This window comes from Schistocerca americana, unplaced genomic scaffold (genome assembly GCF_021461395.2).
Source record: "Schistocerca americana isolate TAMUIC-IGC-003095 unplaced genomic scaffold, iqSchAmer2.1 HiC_scaffold_133, whole genome shotgun sequence".
Classification (NCBI taxonomy): domain Eukaryota; kingdom Metazoa; phylum Arthropoda; class Insecta; order Orthoptera; family Acrididae; genus Schistocerca; species Schistocerca americana.
The window spans coordinates 288,852-316,834 of NW_025725405.1; the positions used below are offsets into that span (position 1 = coordinate 288,852).

General features: G+C 54.6%; 69 non-coding genes across 69 annotated transcripts; 13 read left to right on the forward strand and 56 right to left on the reverse strand.

Moving 5' to 3' along the window:
* Positions 1-63: 63 nt before the first annotated feature.
* On the reverse strand, positions 64-137 carry Trnai-aau. Its single transcript has one exon. It is a non-coding gene; the product is annotated as a tRNA-Ile (tRNA).
* A 198-nt stretch (positions 138-335) lies between these two features.
* Trnae-uuc lies at positions 336-407 on the reverse strand. The gene has a single exon. It is a non-coding gene; the product is annotated as a tRNA-Glu (tRNA).
* Positions 408-688: 281 nt separating this feature from the next.
* Positions 689-761, reverse strand: Trnam-cau. Its single transcript has one exon. It is a non-coding gene; the product is annotated as a tRNA-Met (tRNA).
* A 293-nt stretch (positions 762-1,054) lies between these two features.
* Trnag-gcc lies at positions 1,055-1,125 on the reverse strand. Its single transcript has one exon. It is a non-coding gene; the product is annotated as a tRNA-Gly (tRNA).
* Positions 1,126-1,466: 341 nt separating this feature from the next.
* On the forward strand, positions 1,467-1,538 carry Trnag-ucc. Its single transcript has one exon. It is a non-coding gene; the product is annotated as a tRNA-Gly (tRNA).
* Positions 1,539-2,124: 586 nt separating this feature from the next.
* On the reverse strand, positions 2,125-2,198 carry Trnai-aau. The gene has a single exon. It is a non-coding gene; the product is annotated as a tRNA-Ile (tRNA).
* A 198-nt stretch (positions 2,199-2,396) lies between these two features.
* Positions 2,397-2,468, reverse strand: Trnae-uuc. The gene has a single exon. It is a non-coding gene; the product is annotated as a tRNA-Glu (tRNA).
* A 281-nt stretch (positions 2,469-2,749) lies between these two features.
* Trnam-cau lies at positions 2,750-2,822 on the reverse strand. Its single transcript has one exon. It is a non-coding gene; the product is annotated as a tRNA-Met (tRNA).
* A 293-nt stretch (positions 2,823-3,115) lies between these two features.
* Positions 3,116-3,186, reverse strand: Trnag-gcc. The gene has a single exon. It is a non-coding gene; the product is annotated as a tRNA-Gly (tRNA).
* Positions 3,187-3,527: 341 nt separating this feature from the next.
* Trnag-ucc lies at positions 3,528-3,599 on the forward strand. The gene has a single exon. It is a non-coding gene; the product is annotated as a tRNA-Gly (tRNA).
* A 586-nt stretch (positions 3,600-4,185) lies between these two features.
* Positions 4,186-4,259, reverse strand: Trnai-aau. The gene has a single exon. It is a non-coding gene; the product is annotated as a tRNA-Ile (tRNA).
* Positions 4,260-4,457: 198 nt separating this feature from the next.
* On the reverse strand, positions 4,458-4,529 carry Trnae-uuc. The gene has a single exon. It is a non-coding gene; the product is annotated as a tRNA-Glu (tRNA).
* A 281-nt stretch (positions 4,530-4,810) lies between these two features.
* Trnam-cau lies at positions 4,811-4,883 on the reverse strand. The gene has a single exon. It is a non-coding gene; the product is annotated as a tRNA-Met (tRNA).
* Positions 4,884-5,176: 293 nt separating this feature from the next.
* Trnag-gcc lies at positions 5,177-5,247 on the reverse strand. Its single transcript has one exon. It is a non-coding gene; the product is annotated as a tRNA-Gly (tRNA).
* Positions 5,248-5,588: 341 nt separating this feature from the next.
* Trnag-ucc lies at positions 5,589-5,660 on the forward strand. Its single transcript has one exon. It is a non-coding gene; the product is annotated as a tRNA-Gly (tRNA).
* Positions 5,661-6,246: 586 nt separating this feature from the next.
* On the reverse strand, positions 6,247-6,320 carry Trnai-aau. The gene has a single exon. It is a non-coding gene; the product is annotated as a tRNA-Ile (tRNA).
* Positions 6,321-6,518: 198 nt separating this feature from the next.
* Trnae-uuc lies at positions 6,519-6,590 on the reverse strand. Its single transcript has one exon. It is a non-coding gene; the product is annotated as a tRNA-Glu (tRNA).
* A 281-nt stretch (positions 6,591-6,871) lies between these two features.
* On the reverse strand, positions 6,872-6,944 carry Trnam-cau. The gene has a single exon. It is a non-coding gene; the product is annotated as a tRNA-Met (tRNA).
* A 293-nt stretch (positions 6,945-7,237) lies between these two features.
* On the reverse strand, positions 7,238-7,308 carry Trnag-gcc. The gene has a single exon. It is a non-coding gene; the product is annotated as a tRNA-Gly (tRNA).
* Positions 7,309-7,649: 341 nt separating this feature from the next.
* Positions 7,650-7,721, forward strand: Trnag-ucc. The gene has a single exon. It is a non-coding gene; the product is annotated as a tRNA-Gly (tRNA).
* A 586-nt stretch (positions 7,722-8,307) lies between these two features.
* On the reverse strand, positions 8,308-8,381 carry Trnai-aau. Its single transcript has one exon. It is a non-coding gene; the product is annotated as a tRNA-Ile (tRNA).
* A 198-nt stretch (positions 8,382-8,579) lies between these two features.
* On the reverse strand, positions 8,580-8,651 carry Trnae-uuc. The gene has a single exon. It is a non-coding gene; the product is annotated as a tRNA-Glu (tRNA).
* Positions 8,652-8,932: 281 nt separating this feature from the next.
* Trnam-cau lies at positions 8,933-9,005 on the reverse strand. The gene has a single exon. It is a non-coding gene; the product is annotated as a tRNA-Met (tRNA).
* A 293-nt stretch (positions 9,006-9,298) lies between these two features.
* Trnag-gcc lies at positions 9,299-9,369 on the reverse strand. The gene has a single exon. It is a non-coding gene; the product is annotated as a tRNA-Gly (tRNA).
* Positions 9,370-9,710: 341 nt separating this feature from the next.
* Trnag-ucc lies at positions 9,711-9,782 on the forward strand. Its single transcript has one exon. It is a non-coding gene; the product is annotated as a tRNA-Gly (tRNA).
* A 576-nt stretch (positions 9,783-10,358) lies between these two features.
* On the reverse strand, positions 10,359-10,432 carry Trnai-aau. Its single transcript has one exon. It is a non-coding gene; the product is annotated as a tRNA-Ile (tRNA).
* Positions 10,433-10,630: 198 nt separating this feature from the next.
* On the reverse strand, positions 10,631-10,702 carry Trnae-uuc. Its single transcript has one exon. It is a non-coding gene; the product is annotated as a tRNA-Glu (tRNA).
* Positions 10,703-10,983: 281 nt separating this feature from the next.
* On the reverse strand, positions 10,984-11,056 carry Trnam-cau. The gene has a single exon. It is a non-coding gene; the product is annotated as a tRNA-Met (tRNA).
* Positions 11,057-11,349: 293 nt separating this feature from the next.
* On the reverse strand, positions 11,350-11,420 carry Trnag-gcc. The gene has a single exon. It is a non-coding gene; the product is annotated as a tRNA-Gly (tRNA).
* Positions 11,421-11,761: 341 nt separating this feature from the next.
* Positions 11,762-11,833, forward strand: Trnag-ucc. The gene has a single exon. It is a non-coding gene; the product is annotated as a tRNA-Gly (tRNA).
* A 586-nt stretch (positions 11,834-12,419) lies between these two features.
* Positions 12,420-12,493, reverse strand: Trnai-aau. The gene has a single exon. It is a non-coding gene; the product is annotated as a tRNA-Ile (tRNA).
* Positions 12,494-12,691: 198 nt separating this feature from the next.
* Positions 12,692-12,763, reverse strand: Trnae-uuc. Its single transcript has one exon. It is a non-coding gene; the product is annotated as a tRNA-Glu (tRNA).
* A 281-nt stretch (positions 12,764-13,044) lies between these two features.
* Positions 13,045-13,117, reverse strand: Trnam-cau. Its single transcript has one exon. It is a non-coding gene; the product is annotated as a tRNA-Met (tRNA).
* Positions 13,118-13,410: 293 nt separating this feature from the next.
* On the reverse strand, positions 13,411-13,481 carry Trnag-gcc. Its single transcript has one exon. It is a non-coding gene; the product is annotated as a tRNA-Gly (tRNA).
* A 341-nt stretch (positions 13,482-13,822) lies between these two features.
* Trnag-ucc lies at positions 13,823-13,894 on the forward strand. Its single transcript has one exon. It is a non-coding gene; the product is annotated as a tRNA-Gly (tRNA).
* Positions 13,895-14,480: 586 nt separating this feature from the next.
* Positions 14,481-14,554, reverse strand: Trnai-aau. The gene has a single exon. It is a non-coding gene; the product is annotated as a tRNA-Ile (tRNA).
* A 198-nt stretch (positions 14,555-14,752) lies between these two features.
* On the reverse strand, positions 14,753-14,824 carry Trnae-uuc. The gene has a single exon. It is a non-coding gene; the product is annotated as a tRNA-Glu (tRNA).
* Positions 14,825-15,105: 281 nt separating this feature from the next.
* Positions 15,106-15,181, reverse strand: Trnam-cau. The gene has a single exon. It is a non-coding gene; the product is annotated as a tRNA-Met (tRNA).
* Positions 15,182-15,474: 293 nt separating this feature from the next.
* Trnag-gcc lies at positions 15,475-15,545 on the reverse strand. The gene has a single exon. It is a non-coding gene; the product is annotated as a tRNA-Gly (tRNA).
* Positions 15,546-15,886: 341 nt separating this feature from the next.
* Positions 15,887-15,958, forward strand: Trnag-ucc. Its single transcript has one exon. It is a non-coding gene; the product is annotated as a tRNA-Gly (tRNA).
* Positions 15,959-16,539: 581 nt separating this feature from the next.
* On the reverse strand, positions 16,540-16,613 carry Trnai-aau. Its single transcript has one exon. It is a non-coding gene; the product is annotated as a tRNA-Ile (tRNA).
* A 198-nt stretch (positions 16,614-16,811) lies between these two features.
* Trnae-uuc lies at positions 16,812-16,883 on the reverse strand. The gene has a single exon. It is a non-coding gene; the product is annotated as a tRNA-Glu (tRNA).
* Positions 16,884-17,164: 281 nt separating this feature from the next.
* Positions 17,165-17,237, reverse strand: Trnam-cau. The gene has a single exon. It is a non-coding gene; the product is annotated as a tRNA-Met (tRNA).
* A 293-nt stretch (positions 17,238-17,530) lies between these two features.
* On the reverse strand, positions 17,531-17,601 carry Trnag-gcc. Its single transcript has one exon. It is a non-coding gene; the product is annotated as a tRNA-Gly (tRNA).
* A 341-nt stretch (positions 17,602-17,942) lies between these two features.
* Positions 17,943-18,014, forward strand: Trnag-ucc. The gene has a single exon. It is a non-coding gene; the product is annotated as a tRNA-Gly (tRNA).
* A 582-nt stretch (positions 18,015-18,596) lies between these two features.
* On the reverse strand, positions 18,597-18,670 carry Trnai-aau. Its single transcript has one exon. It is a non-coding gene; the product is annotated as a tRNA-Ile (tRNA).
* Positions 18,671-18,868: 198 nt separating this feature from the next.
* Trnae-uuc lies at positions 18,869-18,940 on the reverse strand. Its single transcript has one exon. It is a non-coding gene; the product is annotated as a tRNA-Glu (tRNA).
* Positions 18,941-19,221: 281 nt separating this feature from the next.
* On the reverse strand, positions 19,222-19,294 carry Trnam-cau. The gene has a single exon. It is a non-coding gene; the product is annotated as a tRNA-Met (tRNA).
* Positions 19,295-19,587: 293 nt separating this feature from the next.
* On the reverse strand, positions 19,588-19,658 carry Trnag-gcc. The gene has a single exon. It is a non-coding gene; the product is annotated as a tRNA-Gly (tRNA).
* A 341-nt stretch (positions 19,659-19,999) lies between these two features.
* Trnag-ucc lies at positions 20,000-20,071 on the forward strand. Its single transcript has one exon. It is a non-coding gene; the product is annotated as a tRNA-Gly (tRNA).
* A 586-nt stretch (positions 20,072-20,657) lies between these two features.
* Positions 20,658-20,731, reverse strand: Trnai-aau. The gene has a single exon. It is a non-coding gene; the product is annotated as a tRNA-Ile (tRNA).
* A 198-nt stretch (positions 20,732-20,929) lies between these two features.
* On the reverse strand, positions 20,930-21,001 carry Trnae-uuc. Its single transcript has one exon. It is a non-coding gene; the product is annotated as a tRNA-Glu (tRNA).
* A 281-nt stretch (positions 21,002-21,282) lies between these two features.
* On the reverse strand, positions 21,283-21,355 carry Trnam-cau. The gene has a single exon. It is a non-coding gene; the product is annotated as a tRNA-Met (tRNA).
* Positions 21,356-21,648: 293 nt separating this feature from the next.
* On the reverse strand, positions 21,649-21,719 carry Trnag-gcc. The gene has a single exon. It is a non-coding gene; the product is annotated as a tRNA-Gly (tRNA).
* Positions 21,720-22,060: 341 nt separating this feature from the next.
* On the forward strand, positions 22,061-22,132 carry Trnag-ucc. The gene has a single exon. It is a non-coding gene; the product is annotated as a tRNA-Gly (tRNA).
* Positions 22,133-22,714: 582 nt separating this feature from the next.
* Trnai-aau lies at positions 22,715-22,788 on the reverse strand. Its single transcript has one exon. It is a non-coding gene; the product is annotated as a tRNA-Ile (tRNA).
* A 199-nt stretch (positions 22,789-22,987) lies between these two features.
* Positions 22,988-23,059, reverse strand: Trnae-uuc. The gene has a single exon. It is a non-coding gene; the product is annotated as a tRNA-Glu (tRNA).
* Positions 23,060-23,340: 281 nt separating this feature from the next.
* Trnam-cau lies at positions 23,341-23,412 on the reverse strand. Its single transcript has one exon. It is a non-coding gene; the product is annotated as a tRNA-Met (tRNA).
* A 293-nt stretch (positions 23,413-23,705) lies between these two features.
* On the reverse strand, positions 23,706-23,776 carry Trnag-gcc. The gene has a single exon. It is a non-coding gene; the product is annotated as a tRNA-Gly (tRNA).
* A 341-nt stretch (positions 23,777-24,117) lies between these two features.
* On the forward strand, positions 24,118-24,189 carry Trnag-ucc. Its single transcript has one exon. It is a non-coding gene; the product is annotated as a tRNA-Gly (tRNA).
* A 589-nt stretch (positions 24,190-24,778) lies between these two features.
* On the reverse strand, positions 24,779-24,852 carry Trnai-aau. The gene has a single exon. It is a non-coding gene; the product is annotated as a tRNA-Ile (tRNA).
* A 198-nt stretch (positions 24,853-25,050) lies between these two features.
* Positions 25,051-25,122, reverse strand: Trnae-uuc. Its single transcript has one exon. It is a non-coding gene; the product is annotated as a tRNA-Glu (tRNA).
* A 281-nt stretch (positions 25,123-25,403) lies between these two features.
* On the reverse strand, positions 25,404-25,476 carry Trnam-cau. The gene has a single exon. It is a non-coding gene; the product is annotated as a tRNA-Met (tRNA).
* Positions 25,477-25,769: 293 nt separating this feature from the next.
* Positions 25,770-25,840, reverse strand: Trnag-gcc. Its single transcript has one exon. It is a non-coding gene; the product is annotated as a tRNA-Gly (tRNA).
* A 341-nt stretch (positions 25,841-26,181) lies between these two features.
* Positions 26,182-26,252, forward strand: Trnag-ucc. The gene has a single exon. It is a non-coding gene; the product is annotated as a tRNA-Gly (tRNA).
* Positions 26,253-26,838: 586 nt separating this feature from the next.
* Positions 26,839-26,912, reverse strand: Trnai-aau. Its single transcript has one exon. It is a non-coding gene; the product is annotated as a tRNA-Ile (tRNA).
* A 201-nt stretch (positions 26,913-27,113) lies between these two features.
* Positions 27,114-27,185, reverse strand: Trnae-uuc. The gene has a single exon. It is a non-coding gene; the product is annotated as a tRNA-Glu (tRNA).
* A 281-nt stretch (positions 27,186-27,466) lies between these two features.
* Trnam-cau lies at positions 27,467-27,539 on the reverse strand. Its single transcript has one exon. It is a non-coding gene; the product is annotated as a tRNA-Met (tRNA).
* Positions 27,540-27,832: 293 nt separating this feature from the next.
* Positions 27,833-27,903, reverse strand: Trnag-gcc. The gene has a single exon. It is a non-coding gene; the product is annotated as a tRNA-Gly (tRNA).
* Positions 27,904-27,983: the final 80 nt, after the last annotated feature.

Here is a 27,983-nt window from a genome sequence, read left to right on the forward strand (position 1 = left end):
CATTTGGTCATCACACTCGCCAGCTGAAATCGGCGCTGCCTTTTCGCAGTAGTAAAAGAGAAGTGGCCCGTGGGGGGATCGAACCCACGACCTTCGCGTTATTAGCACGACGCTCTAACCAACTGAGCTAACGGGCCTCGGCAGATGCAGTTGCTCAGCCCTACGCTGGAATCAGGTGGCATGAAGCCATACACCATTCCTATGGTCGTCGTGTGTCTGCTTCCCTAGTCTATATTCTGCTGACGGTCACGAAACAGTAGCTATATTGCGAGCAGGACGGGAAACGGCCGCTCGGACAGCTCAAACTTGTCACGATTCGTGTGGAAAAAATTCCGTTCCGGTACCGGGAATCGAACCCGGGCCTCCTGGGTGAAAGCCAGGTATCCTAGCCACTAGACCACACCGGATGCGGCCGTTTCATTCGACCGTTCGTACGGTCGCTTGTCGCATTGTCGCTCTCTTTGCGAGCATCTTTGCACATACTGACTGGCAAGGCGCGCACCTCAAACGTCGCAGAGCAATGCTTTTGGCTTCATGCTCTGCTGGGAGAAGAGGAATAGGGAAGCTGTATGTAGCAATAACAGGAAGTAAACATTTTCCCGCTGAAGCGTTGAAACGTTGCGGATAACAAACAAGAAATAAGTTGGCGCCCTAGCAACAGCACCACCTTCAGTCACAGAAAATTAGATGCCCCGGGTGAGGATCGAACTCACGACCTTAAGATTATGAGACTTACGCGCTGCCTACTGCGCTACCGAGGCAGGCGATCGTTAGACCTTCTGGAATCTTGGTAAGTACCGAATACAAGTGGTAGAGAGTCTGCACTCCCTGGCTCATTTTTTCTGTTGCTACACGTGCATTCACGGCGCGGCAGGCAACTTGCGATGCTAGGCCGACGCCAGTATGTACAATAGCACGCAGGAGTCCAAACGAGCAGTCGTCCGCGCTGCATGATTGGTTCTTTCCACACGGAATCCCGCGGTTCATTCTCATGGCTCACGCAGTTCGAGTGCGAAAGACACGCAGCACCCCTACCGGAGAAAAAACAAAATGATGCATCGGCCGGGAATCGAACCCGGGCCGCCCGCGTGGCAGGCGAGCATTCTACCACTGAACCACCGATGCTCGGGCCAGCGGTACCTTCACGCTGCTTCCCGAGCAGATGTCTCAAGGGAAAGTGGGACTGCCGTCAAGCGCCGTAGCATTCTGTGGAGAAGATGCTGCAGACGCTGAATCCTGCACTGCACTGCTTAAAGATGCCGCCAGAACGCGGTCCTCTGCGTACTCTTGCGCCGCCGGCGCCGACTCTTGCCAAAGGATGCGAAATGTGCGCGGATACGCTGTCCGAATGCGTCTGGATGTGCTCCCCTAGCCTGCCTCGAAATGCGCCTGCCGGGTACGATCACCTTCGGCCGCTGCCGACAGGCGGGAAGCCGACTCAGCGCGGTGGCGGGGCGCTCGCTTGTGCGGTGGTGGTGTAATGGTCAGCATAGTTGCCTTCCAAGCAGTTGATCCGGGTTCGATTCCCGGCCACCGCAGCAGGCTTTTAATTTCGCGTATGAGTACTTTTGCCACGCGCTCTTAAACTATTGTTTTTTCGCCCTCTTACTCGCTGCATACCAGCCCTTAGTGTGTCTCGACTTGTCTCGACTTTGCTCAGCTGACGCGAGAGCTGACGCTCTCAAATCGGCCTATATCAAAACGACAAGCACGAGAAACGACTGAGAGAGGTAAGGAGAGGCGAGGCGAGGCGATGGACACACAGCACGCCCCCTTCATTTCACGGTGGCGTCTCCCTGGCCGAATCGGGCTGTAGCTCCGAAAACAAAGGAGAAACAAAAATAGGAAGTAAAACTGCCAATACTGCCCTGTGTTCCCATGCGCTCACCCGCCCAAGTACTGACAAGGGCCAAAGTTGTTACGCATCGGCAATCGGACATTTTCTTTCATTTTCTCTAACCAGTGTATTCAAGATATTATGGCCATTGCCGAGTGAATGCTGTAGTGCTTCCCGACGAGTCGGGTTCGGATCCTCTGTCAACTTCCACGCAGGGTGATGATCATTTGGTCATCACACTCGCCAGCTGAAATCGGCGCTGCCTTTTCGCAGTAGTAAAAGAGAAGTGGCCCGTGGGGGGATCGAACCCACGACCTTCGCGTTATTAGCACGACGCTCTAACCAACTGAGCTAACGGGCCTCGGCAGATGCAGTTGCTCAGCCCTACGCTGGAATCAGGTGCCATGAAGCCATACACCATTCCTATGGTCGTCGTGTGTCTGCTTCCCTAGTCTATATTCTGCTGACGGTCACGAAACAGTAGCTATATTGCGAGCAGGACGGGAAACGGCCGCTCGGACAGCTCAAACTTGTCACGATTCGTGTGGAAAAAATTCCGTTCCGGTACCGGGAATCGAACCCGGGCCTCCTGGGTGAAAGCCAGGTATCCTAGCCACTAGACCACACCGGATGCGGCCGTTTCATTCGACCGTTCGTACGGTCGCTTGTCGCATTGTCGCTCTCTTTGCGAGCATCTTTGCACATACTGACTGGCAAGGCGCGCACCTCAAACGTCGCAGAGCAATGCTTTTGGCTTCATGCTCTGCTGGGAGAAGAGGAATAGGGAAGCTGTATGTAGCAATAACAGGAAGTAAACATTTTCCCGCTGAAGCGTTGAAACGTTGCGGATAACAAACAAGAAATAAGTTGGCGCCCTAGCAACAGCACCACCTTCAGTCACAGAAAATTAGATGCCCCGAGTGAGGATCGAACTCACGACCTTAAGATTATGAGACTTACGCGCTGCCTACTGCGCTACCGAGGCAGGCGACCGTTAGACCTTCTGGAATCTTGGTAAGTACCGAATACAAGTGGTAGAGAGTCTGCACTCCCTGGCTCATTTTTTCTGTTGCTACACGTGCATTCACGGCGCGGCAGGCAACTTGCGATGCTAGGCCGACGCCAGTATGTACAATAGCACGCAGGAGTCCAAACGAGCAGTCGTCCGCGCTGCATGATTGGTTCTTTCCACACGGAATCCCGCGGTTCATTCTCATGGCTCACGCAGTTCGAGTGCGAAAGACACGCAGCACCCCTACCGGAGAAAAAACAAAATGATGCATCGGCCGGGAACCGAACCCGGGCCGCCCGCGTGGCAGGCGAGCATTCTACCACTGAACCACCGATGCTCGGGCCAGCGGTACCTTCACGCTGCTTCCCGAGCAGATGTCTCAAGGGAAAGTGGGACTGCCGTCAAGCGCCGTAGCATTCTGTGGAGAAGATGCTGCAGACGCTGAATCCTGCACTGCACTGCTTAAAGATGCCGCCAGAACGCGGTCCTCTGCGTACTCTTGCGCCGCCGGCGCCGACTCTTGCCAAAGGATGCGAAATGTGCGCGGATACGCTGTCCGAATGCGTCTGGATGTGCTCCCCTAGCCTGCCTCGAAATGCGCCTGCCGGGTACGATCACCTTCGGCCGCTGCCGACAGGCGGGAAGCCGACTCAGCGCGGTGGCGGGGCGCTCGCTTGTGCGGTGGTGGTGTAATGGTCAGCATAGTTGCCTTCCAAGCAGTTGATCCGGGTTCGATTCCCGGCCACCGCAGCAGGCTTTTAATTTCGCGTATGAGTACTTTTGCCACGCGCTCTTAAACTATTGTTTTTTCGCCCTCTTACTCGCTGCATACCAGCCCTTAGTGTGTCTCGACTTGTCTCGACTTTGCTCAGCTGACGCGAGAGCTGACGCTCTCAAATCGGCCTATATCAAAACGACAAGCACGAGAAACGACTGAGAGAGGTAAGGAGAGGCGAGGCGAGGCGATGGACACACAGCACGCCCCCTTCATTTCACGGTGGCGTCTCCCTGGCCGAATCGGGCTGTAGCTCCGAAAACAAAGGAGAAACAAAAATAGGAAGTAAAACTGCCAATACTGCCCTGTGTTCCCATGCGCTCACCCGCCCAAGTACTGACAAGGGCCAAAGTTGTTACGCATCGGCAATCGGACATTTTCTTTCATTTTCTCTAACCAGTGTATTCAAGATATTATGGCCATTGCCGAGTGAATGCTGTAGTGCTTCCCGACGAGTCGGGTTCGGATCCTCTGTCAACTTCCACGCAGGGTGATGATCATTTGGTCATCACACTCGCCAGCTGAAATCGGCGCTGCCTTTTCGCAGTAGTAAAAGAGAAGTGGCCCGTGGGGGGATCGAACCCACGACCTTCGCGTTATTAGCACGACGCTCTAACCAACTGAGCTAACGGGCCTCGGCAGATGCAGTTGCTCAGCCCTACGCTGGAATCAGGTGGCATGAAGCCATACACCATTCCTATGGTCGTCGTGTGTCTGCTTCCCTAGTCTATATTCTGCTGACGGTCACGAAACAGTAGCTATATTGCGAGCAGGACGGGAAACGGCCGCTCGGACAGCTCAAACTTGTCACGATTCGTGTGGAAAAAATTCCGTTCCGGTACCGGGAATCGAACCCGGGCCTCCTGGGTGAAAGCCAGGTATCCTAGCCACTAGACCACACCGGATGCGGCCGTTTCATTCGACCGTTCGTACGGTCGCTTGTCGCATTGTCGCTCTCTTTGCGAGCATCTTTGCACATACTGACTGGCAAGGCGCGCACCTCAAACGTCGCAGAGCAATGCTTTTGGCTTCATGCTCTGCTGGGAGAAGAGGAATAGGGAAGCTGTATGTAGCAATAACAGGAAGTAAACATTTTCCCGCTGAAGCGTTGAAACGTTGCGGATAACAAACAAGAAATAAGTTGGCGCCCTAGCAACAGCACCACCTTCAGTCACAGAAAATTAGATGCCCCGGGTGAGGATCGAACTCACGACCTTAAGATTATGAGACTTACGCGCTGCCTACTGCGCTACCGAGGCAGGCGATCGTTAGACCTTCTGGAATCTTGGTAAGTACCGAATACAAGTGGTAGAGAGTCTGCACTCCCTGGCTCATTTTTTCTGTTGCTACACGTGCATTCACGGCGCGGCAGGCAACTTGCGATGCTAGGCCGACGCCAGTATGTACAATAGCACGCAGGAGTCCAAACGAGCAGTCGTCCGCGCTGCATGATTGGTTCTTTCCACACGGAATCCCGCGGTTCATTCTCATGGCTCACGCAGTTCGAGTGCGAAAGACACGCAGCACCCCTACCGGAGAAAAAACAAAATGATGCATCGGCCGGGAACCGAACCCGGGCCGCCCGCGTGGCAGGCGAGCATTCTACCACTGAACCACCGATGCTCGGGCCAGCGGTACCTTCACGCTGCTTCCCGAGCAGATGTCTCAAGGGAAAGTGGGACTGCCGTCAAGCGCCGTAGCATTCTGTGGAGAAGATGCTGCAGACGCTGAATCCTGCACTGCACTGCTTAAAGATGCCGCCAGAACGCGGTCCTCTGCGTACTCTTGCGCCGCCGGCGCCGACTCTTGCCAAAGGATGCGAAATGTGCGCGGATACGCTGTCCGAATGCGTCTGGATGTGCTCCCCTAGCCTGCCTCGAAATGCGCCTGCCGGGTACGATCACCTTCGGCCGCTGCCGACAGGCGGGAAGCCGACTCAGCGCGGTGGCGGGGCGCTCGCTTGTGCGGTGGTGGTGTAATGGTCAGCATAGTTGCCTTCCAAGCAGTTGATCCGGGTTCGATTCCCGGCCACCGCAGCAGGCTTTTAATTTCGCGTATGAGTACTTTTGCCACGCGCTCTTAAACTATTGTTTTTTCGCCCTCTTACTCGCTGCATACCAGCCCTTAGTGTGTCTCGACTTGTCTCGACTTTGCTCAGCTGACGCGAGAGCTGACGCTCTCAAATCGGCCTATATCAAAACGACAAGCACGAGAAACGACTGAGAGAGGTAAGGAGAGGCGAGGCGAGGCGATGGACACACAGCACGCCCCCTTCATTTCACGGTGGCGTCTCCCTGGCCGAATCGGGCTGTAGCTCCGAAAACAAAGGAGAAACAAAAATAGGAAGTAAAACTGCCAATACTGCCCTGTGTTCCCATGCGCTCACCCGCCCAAGTACTGACAAGGGCCAAAGTTGTTACGCATCGGCAATCGGACATTTTCTTTCATTTTCTCTAACCAGTGTATTCAAGATATTATGGCCATTGCCGAGTGAATGCTGTAGTGCTTCCCGACGAGTCGGGTTCGGATCCTCTGTCAACTTCCACGCAGGGTGATGATCATTTGGTCATCACACTCGCCAGCTGAAATCGGCGCTGCCTTTTCGCAGTAGTAAAAGAGAAGTGGCCCGTGGGGGGATCGAACCCACGACCTTCGCGTTATTAGCACGACGCTCTAACCAACTGAGCTAACGGGCCTCGGCAGATGCAGTTGCTCAGCCCTACGCTGGAATCAGGTGGCATGAAGCCATACACCATTCCTATGGTCGTCGTGTGTCTGCTTCCCTAGTCTATATTCTGCTGACGGTCACGAAACAGTAGCTATATTGCGAGCAGGACGGGAAACGGCCGCTCGGACAGCTCAAACTTGTCACGATTCGTGTGGAAAAAATTCCGTTCCGGTACCGGGAATCGAACCCGGGCCTCCTGGGTGAAAGCCAGGTATCCTAGCCACTAGACCACACCGGATGCGGCCGTTTCATTCGACCGTTCGTACGGTCGCTTGTCGCATTGTCGCTCTCTTTGCGAGCATCTTTGCACATACTGACTGGCAAGGCGCGCACCTCAAACGTCGCAGAGCAATGCTTTTGGCTTCATGCTCTGCTGGGAGAAGAGGAATAGGGAAGCTGTATGTAGCAATAACAGGAAGTAAACATTTTCCCGCTGAAGCGTTGAAACGTTGCGGATAACAAACAAGAAATAAGTTGGCGCCCTAGCAACAGCACCACCTTCAGTCACAGAAAATTAGATGCCCCGGGTGAGGATCGAACTCACGACCTTAAGATTATGAGACTTACGCGCTGCCTACTGCGCTACCGAGGCAGGCGATCGTTAGACCTTCTGGAATCTTGGTAAGTACCGAATACAAGTGGTAGAGAGTCTGCACTCCCTGGCTCATTTTTTCTGTTGCTACACGTGCATTCACGGCGCGGCAGGCAACTTGCGATGCTAGGCCGACGCCAGTATGTACAATAGCACGCAGGAGTCCAAACGAGCAGTCGTCCGCGCTGCATGATTGGTTCTTTCCACACGGAATCCCGCGGTTCATTCTCATGGCTCACGCAGTTCGAGTGCGAAAGACACGCAGCACCCCTACCGGAGAAAAAACAAAATGATGCATCGGCCGGGAATCGAACCCGGGCCGCCCGCGTGGCAGGCGAGCATTCTACCACTGAACCACCGATGCTCGGGCCAGCGGTACCTTCACGCTGCTTCCCGAGCAGATGTCTCAAGGGAAAGTGGGACTGCCGTCAAGCGCCGTAGCATTCTGTGGAGAAGATGCTGCAGACGCTGAATCCTGCACTGCACTGCTTAAAGATGCCGCCAGAACGCGGTCCTCTGCGTACTCTTGCGCCGCCGGCGCCGACTCTTGCCAAAGGATGCGAAATGTGCGCGGATACGCTGTCCGAATGCGTCTGGATGTGCTCCCCTAGCCTGCCTCGAAATGCGCCTGCCGGGTACGATCACCTTCGGCCGCTGCCGACAGGCGGGAAGCCGACTCAGCGCGGTGGCGGGGCGCTCGCTTGTGCGGTGGTGGTGTAATGGTCAGCATAGTTGCCTTCCAAGCAGTTGATCCGGGTTCGATTCCCGGCCACCGCAGCAGGCTTTTAATTTCGCGTATGAGTACTTTTGCCACGCGCTCTTAAACTATTGTTTTTTCGCCCTCTTACTCGCTGCATACCAGCCCTTAGTGTGTCTCGACTTGTCTCGACTTTGCTCAGCTGACGCGAGAGCTGACGCTCTCAAATCGGCCTATATCAAAACGACAAGCACGAGAAACGACTGAGAGAGGTAAGGAGAGGCGAGGCGAGGCGATGGACACACAGCACGCCCCCTTCATTTCACGGTGGCGTCTCCCTGGCCGAATCGGGCTGTAGCTCCGAAAACAAAGGAGAAACAAAAATAGGAAGTAAAACTGCCAATACTGCCCTGTGTTCCCATGCGCTCACCCGCCCAAGTACTGACAAGGGCCAAAGTTGTTACGCATCGGCAATCGGACATTTTCTTTCATTTTCTCTAACCAGTGTATTCAAGATATTATGGCCATTGCCGAGTGAATGCTGTAGTGCTTCCCGACGAGTCGGGTTCGGATCCTCTGTCAACTTCCACGCAGGGTGATGATCATTTGGTCATCACACTCGCCAGCTGAAATCGGCGCTGCCTTTTCGCAGTAGTAAAAGAGAAGTGGCCCGTGGGGGGATCGAACCCACGACCTTCGCGTTATTAGCACGACGCTCTAACCAACTGAGCTAACGGGCCTCGGCAGATGCAGTTGCTCAGCCCTACGCTGGAATCAGGTGGCATGAAGCCATACACCATTCCTATGGTCGTCGTGTGTCTGCTTCCCTAGTCTATATTCTGCTGACGGTCACGAAACAGTAGCTATATTGCGAGCAGGACGGGAAACGGCCGCTCGGACAGCTCAAACTTGTCACGATTCGTGTGGAAAAAATTCCGTTCCGGTACCGGGAATCGAACCCGGGCCTCCTGGGTGAAAGCCAGGTATCCTAGCCACTAGACCACACCGGATGCGGCCGTTTCATTCGACCGTTCGTACGGTCGCTTGTCGCATTGTCGCTCTCTTTGCGAGCATCTTTGCACATACTGACTGGCAAGGCGCGCACCTCAAACGTCGCAGAGCAATGCTTTTGGCTTCATGCTCTGCTGGGAGAAGAGGAATAGGGAAGCTGTATGTAGCAATAACAGGAAGTAAACATTTTCCCGCTGAAGCGTTGAAACGTTGCGGATAACAAACAAGAAATAAGTTGGCGCCCTAGCAACAGCACCACCTTCAGTCACAGAAAATTAGATGCCCCGGGTGAGGATCGAACTCACGACCTTAAGATTATGAGACTTACGCGCTGCCTACTGCGCTACCGAGGCAGGCGATCGTTAGACCTTCTGGAATCTTGGTAAGTACCGAATACAAGTGGTAGAGAGTCTGCACTCCCTGGCTCATTTTTTCTGTTGCTACACGTGCATTCACGGCGCGGCAGGCAACTTGCGATGCTAGGCCGACGCCAGTATGTACAATAGCACGCAGGAGTCCAAACGAGCAGTCGTCCGCGCTGCATGATTGGTTCTTTCCACACGGAATCCCGCGGTTCATTCTCATGGCTCACGCAGTTCGAGTGCGAAAGACACGCAGCACCCCTACCGGAGAAAAAACAAAATGATGCATCGGCCGGGAATCGAACCCGGGCCGCCCGCGTGGCAGGCGAGCATTCTACCACTGAACCACCGATGCTCGGGCCAGCGGTACCTTCACGCTGCTTCCCGAGCAGATGTCTCAAGGGAAAGTGGGACTGCCGTCAAGCGCCGTAGCATTCTGTGGAGAAGATGCTGCAGACGCTGAATCCTGCACTGCACTGCTTAAAGATGCCGCCAGAACGCGGTCCTCTGCGTACTCTTGCGCCGCCGGCGCCGACTCTTGCCAAAGGATGCGAAATGTGCGCGGATACGCTGTCCGAATGCGTCTGGATGTGCTCCCCTAGCCTGCCTCGAAATGCGCCTGCCGGGTACGATCACCTTCGGCCGCTGCCGACAGGCGGGAAGCCGACTCAGCGCGGTGGCGGGGCGCTCGCTTGTGCGGTGGTGGTGTAATGGTCAGCATAGTTGCCTTCCAAGCAGTTGATCCGGGTTCGATTCCCGGCCACCGCAGCAGGCTTTTAATTTCGCGTATGAGTACTTTTGCCACGCGCTCTTAAACTATTGTTTTTTCGCCCTCTTACTCGCTGCATACCAGCCCTTAGTGTGTCTCGACTTGTCTCGACTTTGCTCAGCTGACGCGAGAGCTGACGCTCTCAAATCGGCCTATATCAAAACGACAAGCACGAGAAACGACTGAGAGAGGTAAGGAGAGGCGAGGCGAGGCGATGGACACACAGCACGCCCCCTTCATTTCACGGTGGCGTCTCCCTGGCCGAATCGGGCTGTAGCTCCGAAAACAAAGGAGAAACAAAAATAGGAAGTAAAACTGCCAATACTGCCCTGTGTTCCCATGCGCTCACCCGCCCAAGTACTGACAAGGGCCAAAGTTGTTACGCATCGGCAATCGGACATTTTCTCTAACCAGTGTATTCAAGATATTATGGCCATTGCCGAGTGAATGCTGTAGTGCTTCCCGACGAGTCGGGTTCGGATCCTCTGTCAACTTCCACGCAGGGTGATGATCATTTGGTCATCACACTCGCCAGCTGAAATCGGCGCTGCCTTTTCGCAGTAGTAAAAGAGAAGTGGCCCGTGGGGGGATCGAACCCACGACCTTCGCGTTATTAGCACGACGCTCTAACCAACTGAGCTAACGGGCCTCGGCAGATGCAGTTGCTCAGCCCTACGCTGGAATCAGGTGGCATGAAGCCATACACCATTCCTATGGTCGTCGTGTGTCTGCTTCCCTAGTCTATATTCTGCTGACGGTCACGAAACAGTAGCTATATTGCGAGCAGGACGGGAAACGGCCGCTCGGACAGCTCAAACTTGTCACGATTCGTGTGGAAAAAATTCCGTTCCGGTACCGGGAATCGAACCCGGGCCTCCTGGGTGAAAGCCAGGTATCCTAGCCACTAGACCACACCGGATGCGGCCGTTTCATTCGACCGTTCGTACGGTCGCTTGTCGCATTGTCGCTCTCTTTGCGAGCATCTTTGCACATACTGACTGGCAAGGCGCGCACCTCAAACGTCGCAGAGCAATGCTTTTGGCTTCATGCTCTGCTGGGAGAAGAGGAATAGGGAAGCTGTATGTAGCAATAACAGGAAGTAAACATTTTCCCGCTGAAGCGTTGAAACGTTGCGGATAACAAACAAGAAATAAGTTGGCGCCCTAGCAACAGCACCACCTTCAGTCACAGAAAATTAGATGCCCCGGGTGAGGATCGAACTCACGACCTTAAGATTATGAGACTTACGCGCTGCCTACTGCGCTACCGAGGCAGGCGATCGTTAGACCTTCTGGAATCTTGGTAAGTACCGAATACAAGTGGTAGAGAGTCTGCACTCCCTGGCTCATTTTTTCTGTTGCTACACGTGCATTCACGGCGCGGCAGGCAACTTGCGATGCTAGGCCGACGCCAGTATGTACAATAGCACGCAGGAGTCCAAACGAGCAGTCGTCCGCGCTGCATGATTGGTTCTTTCCACACGGAATCCCGCGGTTCATTCTCATGGCTCACGCAGTTCGAGTGCGAAAGACACGCAGCACCCCTACCGGAGAAAAAACAAAATGATGCATCGGCCGGGAATCGAACCCGGGCCGCCCGCGTGGCAGGCGAGCATTCTACCACTGAACCACCGATGCTCGGGCCAGCGGTACCTTCACGCTGCTTCCCGAGCAGATGTCTCAAGGGAAAGTGGGACTGCCGTCAAGCGCCGTAGCATTCTGTGGAGAAGATGCTGCAGACGCTGAATCCTGCACTGCACTGCTTAAAGATGCCGCCAGAACGCGGTCCTCTGCGTACTCTTGCGCCGCCGGCGCCGACTCTTGCCAAAGGATGCGAAATGTGCGCGGATACGCTGTCCGAATGCGTCTGGATGTGCTCCCCTAGCCTGCCTCGAAATGCGCCTGCCGGGTACGATCACCTTCGGCCGCTGCCGACAGGCGGGAAGCCGACTCAGCGCGGTGGCGGGGCGCTCGCTTGTGCGGTGGTGGTGTAATGGTCAGCATAGTTGCCTTCCAAGCAGTTGATCCGGGTTCGATTCCCGGCCACCGCAGCAGGCTTTTAATTTCGCGTATGAGTACTTTTGCCACGCGCTCTTAAACTATTGTTTTTTCGCCCTCTTACTCGCTGCATACCAGCCCTTAGTGTGTCTCGACTTGTCTCGACTTTGCTCAGCTGACGCGAGAGCTGACGCTCTCAAATCGGCCTATATCAAAACGACAAGCACGAGAAACGACTGAGAGAGGTAAGGAGAGGCGAGGCGAGGCGATGGACACACAGCACGCCCCCTTCATTTCACGGTGGCGTCTCCCTGGCCGAATCGGGCTGTAGCTCCGAAAACAAAGGAGAAACAAAAATAGGAAGTAAAACTGCCAATACTGCCCTGTGTTCCCATGCGCTCACCCGCCCAAGTACTGACAAGGGCCAAAGTTGTTACGCATCGGCAATCGGACATTTTCTTTCATTTTCTCTAACCAGTGTATTCAAGATATTATGGCCATTGCCGAGTGAATGCTGTAGTGCTTCCCGACGAGTCGGGTTCGGATCCTCTGTCAACTTCCACGCAGGGTGATGATCATTTGGTCATCACACTCGCCAGCTGAAATCGGCGCTGCCTTTTCGCAGTAGTAAAAGAGAAGTGGCCCGTGGGGGGATCGAACCCACGACCTTCGCGTTATTAGCACGACGCTCTAACCAACTGAGCTAACGGGCCTCGGCAGATGCAGTTGCTCAGCCCTACGCTGGAATCAGGTGGCATGAAGCCATACACCATTCCTATGGTCGTCGTGTGTCTGCTTCCCTAGTCTATATTCTGCTGACGGTCACGAAACAGTAGCTATATTGCGAGCAGGACGGGAAACGGCCGCTCGGACAGCTCAAACTTGTCACGATTCGTGTGGAAAAAATTCCGTTCCGGTACCGGGAATCGAACCCGGGCCTCCTGGGTGAAAGCCAGGTATCCTAGCCACTAGACCACACCGGATGCGGCCGTTTCATTCGACCGTTCGTACGGTCGCTTGTCGCATTGTCGCTCTCTTTGCGAGCATCTTTGCACATACTGACTGGCAAGGCGCGCACCTCAAACGTCGCAGAGCAATGCTTTTGGCTTCATGCTCTGCTGGGAGAAGAGGAATAGGGAAGCTGTATGTAGCAATAACAGGAAGTAAACATTTTCCCGCTGAAGCGTTGAAACGTTGCGGATAACAAACAAGAAATAAGTTGGCGCCCTAGCAACAGCACCACCTTCAGTCACAGAAAATTAGATGCCCCGGGTGAGGATCGAACTCACGACCTTAAGATTATGAGACTTACGCGCTGCCTACTGCGCTACCGAGGCAGGCGATCGTTAGACCTTCTGGAATCTTGGTAAGTACCGAATACAAGTGGTAGAGAGTCTGCACTCCCTGGCTCATTTTTTCTGTTGCTACACGTGCATTCACGGCGCGGCAGGCAACTTGCGATGCTAGGCCGACGCCAGTATGTACAATAGCACGCAGGAGTCCAAACGAGCAGTCGTCCGCGCTGCATGATTGGTTCTTTCCACACGGAATCCCGCGGTTCATTCTCATGGCTCACGCAGTTCGAGTGCGAAAGACACGCAGCACCCCTACCGGAGAAAAAACAAAATGATGCATCGGCCGGGAATCGAACCCGGGCCGCCCGCGCGGCAGGCGAGCATTCTACCACTGAACCACCGATGCTCGGGCCAGCGGTACCTTCACGCTGCTTCCCGAGCAGATGTCTCAAGGGAAAGTGGGACTGCCGTCAAGCGCCGTAGCATTCTGTGGAGAAGATGCTGCAGACGCTGAATCCTGCACTGCACTGCTTAAAGATGCCGCCAGAACGCGGTCCTCTGCGTACTCTTGCGCCGCCGGCGCCGACTCTTGCCAAAGGATGCGAAATGTGCGCGGATACGCTGTCCGAATGCGTCTGGATGTGCTCCCCTAGCCTGCCTCGAAATGCGCCTGCCGGGTACGATCACCTTCGGCCGCTGCCGACAGGCGGGAAGCCGACTCAGCGCGGTGGCGGGGCGCTCGCTTGTGCGGTGGTGGTGTAATGGTCAGCATAGTTGCCTTCCAAGCAGTTGATCCGGGTTCGATTCCCGGCCACCGCAGCAGGCTTTTAATTTCGCGTATGAGTACTTTTGCCACGCGCTCTTAAACTATTGTTTTTTCGCCCTCTTACTCGCTGCATACCAGCCCTTAGTGTGTCTCGACTTGTCTCGACTTTGCTCAGCTGACGCGAGAGCTGACGCTCTCAAATCGGCCTATATCAAAACGACAAGCACGAGAAACGACTGAGAGAGGTAAGGAGAGGCGAGGCGAGGCGATGGACACACAGCACGCCCCCTTCATTTCACGGTGGCGTCTCCCTGGCCGAATCGGGCTGTAGCTCCGAAAACAAAGGAGAAACAAAAATAGGAAGTAAAACTGCCAATACTGCCCTGTGTTCCCATGCGCTCACCCGCCCAAGTACTGACAAGGGCCAAAGTTGTTACGCATCGGCAATCGGACATTTTCTTTCATTTTCTCTAACCAGTGTATTCAAGATATTATGGCCATTGCCGAGTGAATGCTGTAGTGCTTCCCGACGAGTCGGGTTCGGATCCTCTGTCAACTTCCACGCAGGGTGATGATCATTTGGTCATCACACTCGCCAGCTGAAATCGGCGCTGCCTTTTCGCAGTAGTAAAAGAGAAGTGGCGCGTGGGGGGATCGAACCCACGACCTTCGCGTTATTAGCACGACGCTCTAACCAACTGAGCTAACGGGCCTCGGCAGATGCAGTTGCTCAGCCCTACGCTGGAATCAGGTGGCATGAAGCCATACACCATTCCTATGGTCGTCGTGTGTCTGCTTCCCTAGTCTATATTCTGCTGACGGTCACGAAACAGTAGCTATATTGCGAGCAGGACGGGAAACGGCCGCTCGGACAGCTCAAACTTGTCACGATTCGTGTGGAAAAAATTCCGTTCCGGTACCGGGAATCGAACCCGGGCCTCCTGGGTGAAAGCCAGGTATCCTAGCCACTAGACCACACCGGATGCGGCCGTTTCATTCGACCGTTCGTACGGTCGCTTGTCGCATTGTCGCTCTCTTTGCGAGCATCTTTGCACATACTGACTGGCAAGGCGCGCACCTCAAACGTCGCAGAGCAATGCTTTTGGCTTCATGCTCTGCTGGGAGAAGAGGAATAGGGAAGCTGTATGTAGCAATAACAGGAAGTAAACATTTTCCCGCTGAAGCGTTGAAACGTTGCGGATAACAAACAAGAAATAAGTTGGCGCCCTAGCAACAGCACCACCTTCAGTCACAGAAAATTAGATGCCCCGGGTGAGGATCGAACTCACGACCTTATTAAGATTATGAGACTTACGCGCTGCCTACTGCGCTACCGAGGCAGGCGATCGTTAGACCTTCTGGAATCTTGGTAAGTACCGAATACAAGTGGTAGAGAGTCTGCACTCCCTGGCTCATTTTTTCTGTTGCTACACGTGCATTCACGGCGCGGCAGGCAACTTGCGATGCTAGGCCGACGCCAGTATGTACAATAGCACGCAGGAGTCCAAACGAGCAGTCGTCCGCGCTGCATGATTGGTTCTTTCCACACGGAATCCCGCGGTTCATTCTCATGGCTCACGCAGTTCGAGTGCGAAAGACACGCAGCACCCCTACCGGAGAAAAAACAAAATGATGCATCGGCCGGGAATCGAACCCGGGCCGCCCGCGTGGCAGGCGAGCATTCTACCACTGAACCACCGATGCTCGGGCCAGCGGTACCTTCACGCTGCTTCCCGAGCAGATGTCTCAAGGGAAAGTGGGACTGCCGTCAAGCGCCGTAGCATTCTGTGGAGAAGATGCTGCAGACGCTGAATCCTGCACTGCACTGCTTAAAGATGCCGCCAGAACGCGGTCCTCTGCGTACTCTTGCGCCGCCGGCGCCGACTCTTGCCAAAGGATGCGAAATGTGCGCGGATACGCTGTCCGAATGCGTCTGGATGTGCTCCCCTAGCCTGCCTCGAAATGCGCCTGCCGGGTACGATCACCTTCGGCCGCTGCCGACAGGCGGGAAGCCGACTCAGCGCGGTGGCGGGGCGCTCGCTTGTGCGGTGGTGGTGTAATGGTCAGCATAGTTGCCTTCCAAGCAGTTGATCCGGGTTCGATTCCCGGCCACCGCAGCAGGCTTTTAATTTCGCGTATGAGTACTTTTGCCACGCGCTCTTAAACTATTGTTTTTTCGCCCTCTTACTCGCTGCATACCAGCCCTTAGTGTGTCTCGACTTGTCTCGACTTTGCTCAGCTGACGCGAGAGCTGACGCTCTCAAATCGGCCTATATCAAAACGACAAGCACGAGAAACGACTGAGAGAGGTAAGGAGAGGCGAGGCGAGGCGATGGACACACAGCACGCCCCCTTCATTTCACGGTGGCGTCTCCCTGGCCGAATCGGGCTGTAGCTCCGAAAACAAAGGAGAAACAAAAATAGGAAGTAAAACTGCCAATACTGCCCTGTGTTCCCATGCGCTCACCCGCCCAAGTACTGACAAGGGCCAAAGTTGTTACGCATCGGCAATCGGACATTTCATTTTCTCTAACCAGTGTATTCAAGATATTATGGCCATTGCCGAGTGAATGCTGTAGTGCTTCCCGACGAGTCGGGTTCGGATCCTCTGTCAACTTCCACGCAGGGTGATGATCATTTGGTCATCACACTCGCCAGCTGAAATCGGCGCTGCCTTTTCGCAGTAGTAAAAGAGAAGTGGCCCGTGGGGGGATCGAACCCACGACCTTCGCGTTATTAGCACGACGCTCTAACCAACTGAGCTAACGGGCCTCGGCAGATGCAGTTGCTCAGCCCTACGCTGGAATCAGGTGGCATGAAGCCATACACCATTCCTATGGTCGTCGTGTGTCTGCTTCCCTAGTCTATATTCTGCTGACGGTCACGAAACAGTAGCTATATTGCGAGCAGGACGGGAAACGGCCGCTCGGACAGCTCAAACTTGTCACGATTCGTGTGGAAAAAATTCCGTTCCGGTACCGGGAATCGAACCCGGGCCTCCTGGGTGAAAGCCAGGTATCCTAGCCACTAGACCACACCGGATGCGGCCGTTTCATTCGACCGTTCGTACGGTCGCTTGTCGCATTGTCGCTCTCTTTGCGAGCATCTTTGCACATACTGACTGGCAAGGCGCGCACCTCAAACGTCGCAGAGCAATGCTTTTGGCTTCATGCTCTGCTGGGAGAAGAGGAATAGGGAAGCTGTATGTAGCAATAACAGGAAGTAAACATTTTCCCGCTGAAGCGTTGAAACGTTGCGGATAACAAACAAGAAATAAGTTGGCGCCCTAGCAACAGCACCACCTTCAGTCACAGAAAATTAGATGCCCCGGGTGAGGATCGAACTCACGACCTTAAGATTATGAGACTTACGCGCTGCCTACTGCGCTACCGAGGCAGGCGATCGTTAGACCTTCTGGAATCTTGGTAAGTACCGAATACAAGTGGTAGAGAGTCTGCACTCCCTGGCTCATTTTTTCTGTTGCTACACGTGCATTCACGGCGCGGCAGGCAACTTGCGATGCTAGGCCGACGCCAGTATGTACAATAGCACGCAGGAGTCCAAACGAGCAGTCGTCCGCGCTGCATGATTGGTTCTTTCCACACGGAATCCCGCGGTTCATTCTCATGGCTCACGCAGTTCGAGTGCGAAAGACACGCAGCACCCCTACCGGAGAAAAAACAAAATGATGCATCGGCCGGGAATCGAACCCGGGCCGCCCGCGTGGCAGGCGAGCATTCTACCACTGAACCACCGATGCTCGGGCCAGCGGTACCTTCACGCTGCTTCCCGAGCAGATGTCTCAAGGGAAAGTGGGACTGCCGTCAAGCGCCGTAGCATTCTGTGGAGAAGATGCTGCAGACGCTGAATCCTGCACTGCACTGCTTAAAGATGCCGCCAGAACGCGGTCCTCTGCGTACTCTTGCGCCGCCGGCGCCGACTCTTGCCAAAGGATGCGAAATGTGCGCGGATACGCTGTCCGAATGCGTCTGGATGTGCTCCCCTAGCCTGCCTCGAAATGCGCCTGCCGGGTACGATCACCTTCGGCCGCTGCCGACAGGCGGGAAGCCGACTCAGCGCGGTGGCGGGGCGCTCGCTTGTGCGGTGGTGGTGTAATGGTCAGCATAGTTGCCTTCCAAGCAGTTGATCCGGGTTCGATTCCCGGCCACCGCAGCAGGCTTTTAATTTCGCGTATGAGTACTTTTGCCACGCGCTCTTAAACTATTGTTTTTTCGCCCTCTTACTCGCTGCATACCAGCCCTTAGTGTGTCTCGACTTGTCTCGACTTTGCTCAGCTGACGCGAGAGCTGACGCTCTCAAATCGGCCTATATCAAAACGACAAGCACGAGAAACGACTGAGAGAGGTAAGGAGAGGCGAGGCGAGGCGATGGACACACAGCACGCCCCCTTCATTTCACGGTGGCGTCTCCCTGGCCGAATCGGGCTGTAGCTCCGAAAACAAAGGAGAAACAAAAATAGGAAGTAAAACTGCCAATACTGCCCTGTGTTCCCATGCGCTCACCCGCCCAAGTACTGACAAGGGCCAAAGTTGTTACGCATCGGCAATCGGACATTTTCATTTTCTCTAACCAGTGTATTCAAGATATTATGGCCATTGCCGAGTGAATGCTGTAGTGCTTCCCGACGAGTCGGGTTCGGATCCTCTGTCAACTTCCACGCAGGGTGATGATCATTTGGTCATCACACTCGCCAGCTGAAATCGGCGCTGCCTTTTCGCAGTAGTAAAAGAGAAGTGGCCCGTGGGGGGATCGAACCCACGACCTTCGCGTTATTAGCACGACGCTCTAACCAACTGAGCTAACGGGCCTCGGCAGATGCAGTTGCTCAGCCCTACGCTGGAATCAGGTGGCATGAAGCCATACACCATTCCTATGGTCGTCGTGTGTCTGCTTCCCTAGTCTATATTCTGCTGACGGTCACGAAACAGTAGCTATATTGCGAGCAGGACGGGAAACGGCCGCTCGGACAGCTCAAACTTGTCACGATTCGTGTGGAAAAAATTCCGTTCCGGTACCGGGAATCGAACCCGGGCCTCCTGGGTGAAAGCCAGGTATCCTAGCCACTAGACCACACCGGATGCGGCCGTTTCATTCGACCGTTCGTACGGTCGCTTGTCGCATTGTCGCTCTCTTTGCGAGCATCTTTGCACATACTGACTGGCAAGGCGCGCACCTCAAACGTCGCAGAGCAATGCTTTTGGCTTCATGCTCTGCTGGGAGAAGAGGAATAGGGAAGCTGTATGTAGCAATAACAGGAAGTAAACATTTTCCCGCTGAAGCGTTGAAACGTTGCGGATAACAAACAAGAAATAAGTTGGCGCCCTAGCAACAGCACCACCTTCAGTCACAGAAAATTAGATGCCCCGGGTGAGGATCGAACTCACGACCTTAAGATTATGAGACTTACGCGCTGCCTACTGCGCTACCGAGGCAGGCGATCGTTAGACCTTCTGGAATCTTGGTAAGTACCGAATACAAGTGGTAGAGAGTCTGCACTCCCTGGCTCATTTTTTCTGTTGCTACACGTGCATTCACGGCGCGGCAGGCAACTTGCGATGCTAGGCCGACGCCAGTATGTACAATAGCACGCAGGAGTCCAAACGAGCAGTCGTCCGCGCTGCATGATTGGTTCTTTCCACACGGAATCCCGCGGTTCATTCTCATGGCTCACGCAGTTCGAGTGCGAAAGACACGCAGCACCCCTACCGGAGAAAAAACAAAATGATGCATCGGCCGGGAATCGAACCCGGGCCGCCCGCGTGGCAGGCGAGCATTCTACCACTGAACCACCGATGCTCGGGCCAGCGGTACCTTCACGCTGCTTCCCGAGCAGATGTCTCAAGGGAAAGTGGGACTGCCGTCAAGCGCCGTAGCATTCTGTGGAGAAGATGCTGCAGACGCTGAATCCTGCACTGCACTGCTTAAAGATGCCGCCAGAACGCGGTCCTCTGCGTACTCTTGCGCCGCCGGCGCCGACTCTTGCCAAAGGATGCGAAATGTGCGCGGATACGCTGTCCGAATGCGTCTGGATGTGCTCCCCTAGCCTGCCTCGAAATGCGCCTGCCGGGTACGATCACCTTCGGCCGCTGCCGACAGGCGGGAAGCCGACTCAGCGCGGTGGCGGGGCGCTCGCTTGTGCGGTGGTGGTGTAATGGTCAGCATAGTTGCCTTCCAAGCAGTTGATCCGGGTTCGATTCCCGGCCACCGCAGCAGGCTTTTAATTTCGCGTATGAGTACTTTTGCCACGCGCTCTTAAACTATTGTTTTTTCGCCCTCTTACTCGCTGCATACCAGCCCTTAGTGTGTCTCGACTTGTCTCGACTTTGCTCAGCTGACGCGAGAGCTGACGCTCTCAAATCGGCCTATATCAAAACGACAAGCACGAGAAACGACTGAGAGAGGTAAGGAGAGGCGAGGCGAGGCGATGGACACACAGCACGCCCCCTTCATTTCACGGTGGCGTCTCCCTGGCCGAATCGGGCTGTAGCTCCGAAAACAAAGGAGAAACAAAAATAGGAAGTAAAACTGCCAATACTGCCCTGTGTTCCCATGCGCTCACCCGCCCAAGTACTGACAAGGGCCAAAGTTGTTACGCATCGGCAATCGGACATTTTCTTTCATTTTCTCTAACCAGTGTATTCAAGATATTATGGCCATTGCCGAGTGAATGCTGTAGTGCTTCCCGACGAGTCGGGTTCGGATCCTCTGTCAACTTCCACGCAGGGTGATGATCATTTGGTCATCACACTCGCCAGCTGAAATCGGCGCTGCCTTTTCGCAGTAGTAAAAGAGAAGTGGCCCGTGGGGGGATCGAACCCACGACCTTCGCGTTATTAGCACGACGCTCTAACCAACTGAGCTAACGGGCCTCGGCAGATGCAGTTGCTCAGCCCTACGCTGGAATCAGGTGGCATGAAGCCATACACCATTCCTATGGTCGTCGTGTGTCTGCTTCCCTAGTCTATATTCTGCTGACGGTCACGAAACAGTAGCTATATTGCGAGCAGGACGGGAAACGGCCGCTCGGACAGCTCAAACTTGTCACGATTCGTGTGGAAAAAATTCCGTTCCGGTACCGGGAATCGAACCCGGGCCTCCTGGGTGAAAGCCAGGTATCCTAGCCACTAGACCACACCGGATGCGGCCGTTTCATTCGACCGTTCGTACGGTCGCTTGTCGCATTGTCGCTCTCTTTGCGAGCATCTTTGCACATACTGACTGGCAAGGCGCGCACCTCAAACGTCGCAGAGCAATGCTTTTGGCTTCATGCTCTGCTGGGAGAAGAGGAATAGGGAAGCTGTATGTAGCAATAACAGGAAGTAAACATTTTCCCGCTGAAGCGTTGAAACGTTGCGGATAACAAACAAGAAATAAGTTGGCGCCCTAGCAACAGCACCACCTTCAGTCACAGAAAATTAGATGCCCCGGGTGAGGATCGAACTCACGACCTTAAGATTATGAGACTTACGCGCTGCCTACTGCGCTACCGAGGCAGGCGATCGTTAGACCTTCTGGAATCTTGGTAAGTACCGAATACAAGTGGTAGAGAGTCTGCACTCCCTGGCTCATTTTTTCTGTTGCTACACGTGCATTCACGGCGCGGCAGGCAACTTGCGATGCTAGGCCGACGCCAGTATGTACAATAGCACGCAGGAGTCCAAACGAGCAGTCGTCCGCGCTGCATGATTGGTTCTTTCCACACGGAATCCCGCGGTTCATTCTCATGGCTCACGCAGTTCGAGTGCGAAAGACACGCAGCACCCCTACCGGAGAAAAAACAAAATGATGCATCGGCCGGGAATCGAACCCGGGCCGCCCGCGTGGCAGGCGAGCATTCTACCACTGAACCACCGATGCTCGGGCCAGCGGTACCTTCACGCTGCTTCCCGAGCAGATGTCTCAAGGGAAAGTGGGACTGCCGTCAAGCGCCGTAGCATTCTGTGGAGAAGATGCTGCAGACGCTGAATCCTGCACTGCACTGCTTAAAGATGCCGCCAGAACGCGGTCCTCTGCGTACTCTTGCGCCGCCGGCGCCGACTCTTGCCAAAGGATGCGAAATGTGCGCGGATACGCTGTCCGAATGCGTCTGGATGTGCTCCCCTAGCCTGCCTCGAAATGCGCCTGCCGGGTACGATCACCTTCGGCCGCTGCCGACAGGCGGGAAGCCGACTCAGCGCGGTGGCGGGGCGCTCGCTTGTGCGGTGGTGGTGTAATGGTCAGCATAGTTGCCTTCCAAGCAGTTGATCCGGGTTCGATTCCCGGCCACCGCAGCAGGCTTTTAATTTCGCGTATGAGTACTTTTGCCACGCGCTCTTAAACTATTGTTTTTTCGCCCTCTTACTCGCTGCATACCAGCCCTTAGTGTGTCTCGACTTGTCTCGACTTTGCTCAGCTGACGCGAGAGCTGACGCTCTCAAATCGGCCTATATCAAAACGACAAGCACGAGAAACGACTGAGAGAGGTAAGGAGAGGCGAGGCGAGGCGATGGACACACAGCACGCCCCCTTCATTTCACGGTGGCGTCTCCCTGGCCGAATCGGGCTGTAGCTCCGAAAACAAAGGAGAAACAAAAATAGGAAGTAAAACTGCCAATACTGCCCTGTGTTCCCATGCGCTCACCCGCCCAAGTACTGACAAGGGCCAAAGTTGTTACGCATCGGCAATCGGACATTTTCATTTTCTCTAACCAGTGTATTCAAGATATTATGGCCATTGCCGAGTGAATGCTGTAGTGCTTCCCGACGAGTCGGGTTCGGATCCTCTGTCAACTTCCACGCAGGGTGATGATCATTTGGTCATCACACTCGCCAGCTGAAATCGGCGCTGCCTTTTCGCAGTAGTAAAAGAGAAGTGGCCCGTGGGGGGATCGAACCCACGACCTTCGCGTTATTAGCACGACGCTCTAACCAACTGAGCTAACGGGCCTCGGCAGATGCAGTTGCTCAGCCCTACGCTGGAATCAGGTGGCATGAAGCCATACAACCATTCCTATGGTCGTCGTGTGTCTGCTTCCCTAGTCTATATTCTGCTGACGGTCACGAAACAGTAGCTATATTGCGAGCAGGACGGGAAACGGCCGCTCGGACAGCTCAAACATGTCACGATTCGTGTGGAAAAAATTCCGTTCCGGTACCGGGAATCGAACCCGGGCCTCCTGGGTGAAAGCCAGGTATCTTAGCCACTAGACCACACCGGATGCGGCCGTTTCATTCGACCGTTCGTACGGTCGCTTGTCGCATTGTCGCTCTCTTTGCGAGCATCTTTGCACTTACTGACTGGCAAGGCGCGCACCTCAAACGTCGCAGAGCAATGCTTTTGGCTTCATGCTCTGCTGGGAGAAGAGGAATAGGGAAGCTGTATGTAGCAATAACAGGAAGTAAACATTTTCCCGCTGAAGCGTTGAAACGTTGCGGATAACAAACAAGAAATAAGTTGGCGCCCTAGCAACAGCACCACCTTCAGTCACAGAAAATTAGATGCCCCGGGTGAGGATCGAACTCACGACCTTAAGATTATGAGACTTACGCGCTGCTACTGCGCTACCGAGGCAGGCGATCGTTAGACCTTCTGGAATCTTGGTAAGTACCGAATACAAGTGGTAGAGAGTCTGCACTCCCTGGCTCATTTTTTCTGTTGCTACACGTGCATTCACGGCGCGGCAGGCAACTTGCGATGCTAGGCCGACGCCAGTATGTACAATAGCACGCAGGAGTCCAAACGAGCAGTCGTCCGCGCTGCATGATTGGTTCTTTCCACACGGAATCCCGCGGTTCATTCTCATGGCTCACGCAGTTCGAGTGCGAAAGACACGCAGCACCCCTACCGGAGAAAAAACAAAATGATGCATCGGCCGGGAATCGAACCCGGGCCGCCCGCGTGGCAGGCGAGCATTCTACCACTGAACCACCGATGCTCGGGCCAGCGGTACCTTCACGCTGCTTCCCGAGCAGATGTCTCAAGGGAAAGTGGGACTGCCGTCAAGCGCCGTAGCATTCTGTGGAGAAGATGCTGCAGACGCTGAATCCTGCACTGCACTGCTTAAAGATGCCGCCAGAACGCGGTCCTCTGCGTACTCTTGCGCCGCCGGCGCCGACTCTTGCCAAAGGATGCGAAATGTGCGCGGATACGCTGTCCGAATGCGTCTGGATGTGCTCCCCTAGCCTGCCTCGAAATGCGCCTGCCGGGTACGATCACCTTCGGCCGCTGCCGACAGGCGGGAAGCCGACTCAGCGCGGTGGCGGGGCGCTCGCTTGTGCGGTGGTGGTGTAATGGTCAGCATAGTTGCCTTCCAAGCAGTTGATCCGGGTTCGATTCCCGGCCACCGCAGCAGGCTTTTAATTTCGCGTATGAGTACTTTTGCCACGCGCTCTTAAACTATTGTTTTTTCGCCCTCTTACTCGCTGCATACCAGCCCTTAGTGTGTCTCGACTTGTCTCGACTTTGCTCAGCTGACGCGAGAGCTGACGCTCTCAAATCGGCCTATATCAAAACGACAAGCACGAGAAACGACTGAGAGAGGTAAGGAGAGGCGAGGCGAGGCGATGGACACACAGCACGCCCCCTTCATTTCACGGTGGCGTCTCCCTGGCCGAATCGGGCTGTAGCTCCGAAAACAAGAGAAGAGAAACAAAAATAGGAAGTTAAACTGCCAATACTGCCCTGTGTTCCCATGCGCTCACCCGCCCAAGTACTGACAAGGGCCAAAGTTGTTACGCATCGGCAATCGGACATTTTCTTTCATTTTCTCTAACCAGTGTATTCAAGATATTATGGCCATTGCCGAGTGAATGCTGTAGTGCTTCCCGACGAGTCGGGTTCGGATCCTCTGTCAACTTCCACGCAGGGTGATGATCATTTGGTCATCACACTCGCCAGCTGAAATCGGCGCTGCCTTTTCGCAGTAGTAAAAGAGAAGTGGCCCGTGGGGGGATCGAACCCACGACCTTCGCGTTATTAGCACGACGCTCTAACCAACTGAGCTAACGGGCCTCGGCAGATGCAGTTGCTCAGCCCTACGCTGGAATCAGGTGGCATGAAGCCATACACCATTCCTATGGTCGTCGTGTGTCTGCTTCCCTAGTCTATATTCTGCTGACGGTCACGAAACAGTAGCTATATTGCGAGCAGGACGGGAAACGGCCGCTCGGACAGCTCAAACTTGTCACGATTCGTGTGGAAAAAATTCCGTTCCGGTACCGGGAATCGAACCCGGGCCTCCTGGGTGAAAGCCAGGTATCCTAGCCACTAGACCACACCGGATGCGGCCGTTTCATTCGACCGTTCGTACGGTCGCTTGTCGCATTGTCGCTCTCTTTGCGAGCATCTTTGCACATACTGACTGGCAAGGCGCGCACCTCAAACGTCGCAGAGCAATGCTTTTGGCTTCATGCTCTGCTGGGAGAAGAGGAATAGGGAAGCTGTATGTAGCAATAACAGGAAGTAAACATTTTCCCGCTGAAGCGTTGAAACGTTGCGGATAACAAACAAGAAATAAGTTGGCGCCCTAGCAACAGCACCACCTTCAGTCACAGAAAATTAGATGCCCCGGGTGAGGATCGAACTCACGACCTTAAGATTATGAGACTTACGCGCTGCCTACTGCGCTACCGAGGCAGGCGATCGTTAGACCTTCTGGAATCTTGGTAAGTACCGAATACAAGTGGTAGAGAGTCTGCACTCCCTGGCTCATTTTTTCTGTTGCTACACGTGCATTCACGGCGCGGCAGGCAACTTGCGATGCTAGGCCGACGCCAGTATGTACAATAGCACGCAGGAGTCCAAACGAGCAGTCGTCCGCGCTGCATGATTGGTTCTTTCCACACGGAATCCCGCGGTTCATTCTCATGGCTCACGCAGTTCGAGTGCGAAAGACACGCAGCACCCCTACCGGAGAAAAAACAAAATGATGCATCGGCCGGGAATCGAACCCGGGCCGCCCGCGTGGCAGGCGAGCATTCTACCACTGAACCACCGATGCTCGGGCCAGCGGTACCTTCACGCTGCTTCCCGAGCAGATGTCTCAAGGGAAAGTGGGACTGCCGTCAAGCGCCGTAGCATTCTGTGGAGAAGATGCTGCAGACGCTGAATCCTGCACTGCACTGCTTAAAGATGCCGCCAGAACGCGGTCCTCTGCGTACTCTTGCGCCGCCGGCGCCGACTCTTGCCAAAGGATGCGAAATGTGCGCGGATACGCTGTCCGAATGCGTCTGGATGTGCTCCCCTAGCCTGCCTCGAAATGCGCCTGCCGGGTACGATCACCTTCGGCCGCTGCCGACAGGCGGGAAGCCGACTCAGCGCGGTGGCGGGGCGCTCGCTTGTGCGGTGGTGGTGTAATGGTCAGCATAGTTGCCTTCCAAGCAGTTGATCCGGGTTCGATTCCGGCCACCGCAGCAGGCTTTTAATTTCGCGTATGAGTACTTTTGCCACGCGCTCTTAAACTATTGTTTTTTCGCCCTCTTACTCGCTGCATACCAGCCCTTAGTGTGTCTCGACTTGTCTCGACTTTGCTCAGCTGACGCGAGAGCTGACGCTCTCAAATCGGCCTATATCAAAACGACAAGCACGAGAAACGACTGAGAGAGGTAAGGAGAGGCGAGGCGAGGCGATGGACACACAGCACGCCCCCTTCATTTCACGGTGGCGTCTCCCTGGCCGAATCGGGCTGTAGCTCCGAAAACAAAGGAGAAACAAAAATAGGAAGTAAAACTGCCAATACTGCCCTGTGTTCCCATGCGCTCACCCGCCCAAGTACTGACAAGGGCCAAAGTTGTTACGCATCGGCAATCGGACATTTTCTTTCATTTTCTCTAACCAGTGTATTCAAGATATTATGGCCATTGCCGAGTGAATGCTGTAGTGCTTCCCGACGAGTCGGGTTCGGATCCACTGTCAACTTCCACGCAGGGTGATGATCATTTGGTCATCACACTCGCCAGCTGAAATCGGCGCTGCCTTTTCGCAGTAGTAAAAGAGAAGTGGCCCGTGGGGGGATCGAACCCACGACCTTCGCGTTATTAGCACGACGCTCTAACCAACTGAGCTAACGGGCCTCGGCAGATGCAGTTGCTCAGCCCTACGCTGGAATCAGGTGGCATGAAGCCATACACCATTTCCTATGGTCGTCGTGTGTCTGCTTCCCTAGTCTATATTCTGCTGACGGTCCACGAAACAGTAGCTATATTGCGAGCAGGACGGGAAACGGCCGCTCGGACAGCTCAAACTTGTCACGATTCGTGTGGGAAAAAATTCCGTTCCGGTACCGGGAATCGAACCCGGGCCTCCTGGGTGAAAGCCAGGTATCTTAGCCACTAGACCACACCGGATGCGGCCGTTTCATTCGACCGTTCGTACGGTCGCTTGTCGCATTGTCGCTCTCTTTGCGAGCATCTTTGCACATACTGACTGGCAAGGCGCGCACCTCAAACGTCGCAGAGCAATGCTTTTGGCTTCATGCTCTGCTGGGAGAAGAGGAATAGGGAAGCTGTATGTAGCAATAACAGGAAGTAAACATTTTCCCGCTGAAGCGTTGAAACGTTGCGGATAACAAACAAGAAATAAGTTGGCGCCCTAGCAACAGCACCACCTTCAGTCACAGAAAATTAGATGCCCCGGGTGAGGATCGAACTCACGACCTTAAGATTATGAGACTTACGCGCTGCCTACTGCGCTACCGAGGCAGGCGATCGTTAGACCTTCTGGAATCTTGGTAAGTACCGAATACAAGTGGTAGAGAGTCTGCACTCCCTGGCTCATTTTTTCTGTTGCTACACGTGCATTCACGGCGCGGCAGGCAACTTGCGATGCTAGGCCGACGCCAGTATGTACAATAGCACGCAGGAGTCCAAACGAGCAGTCGTCCGCGCTGCATGATTGGTTCTTTCCACACGGAATCCCGCGGTTCATTCTCATGGCTCACGCAGTTCGAGTGCGAAAGACACGCAGCACCCCTACCGGAGAAAAAACAAAATGATGCATCGGCCGGGAATCGAACCCGGGCCGCCCGCGTGGCAGGCGAGCATTCTACCACTGAACCACCGATGCTCGGGCCAGCGGTACCTTCACGCTGCTTCCCGAGCAGATGTCTCAAGGGAAAGTGGGACTGCCGTCAAGCGCCGTAGCAA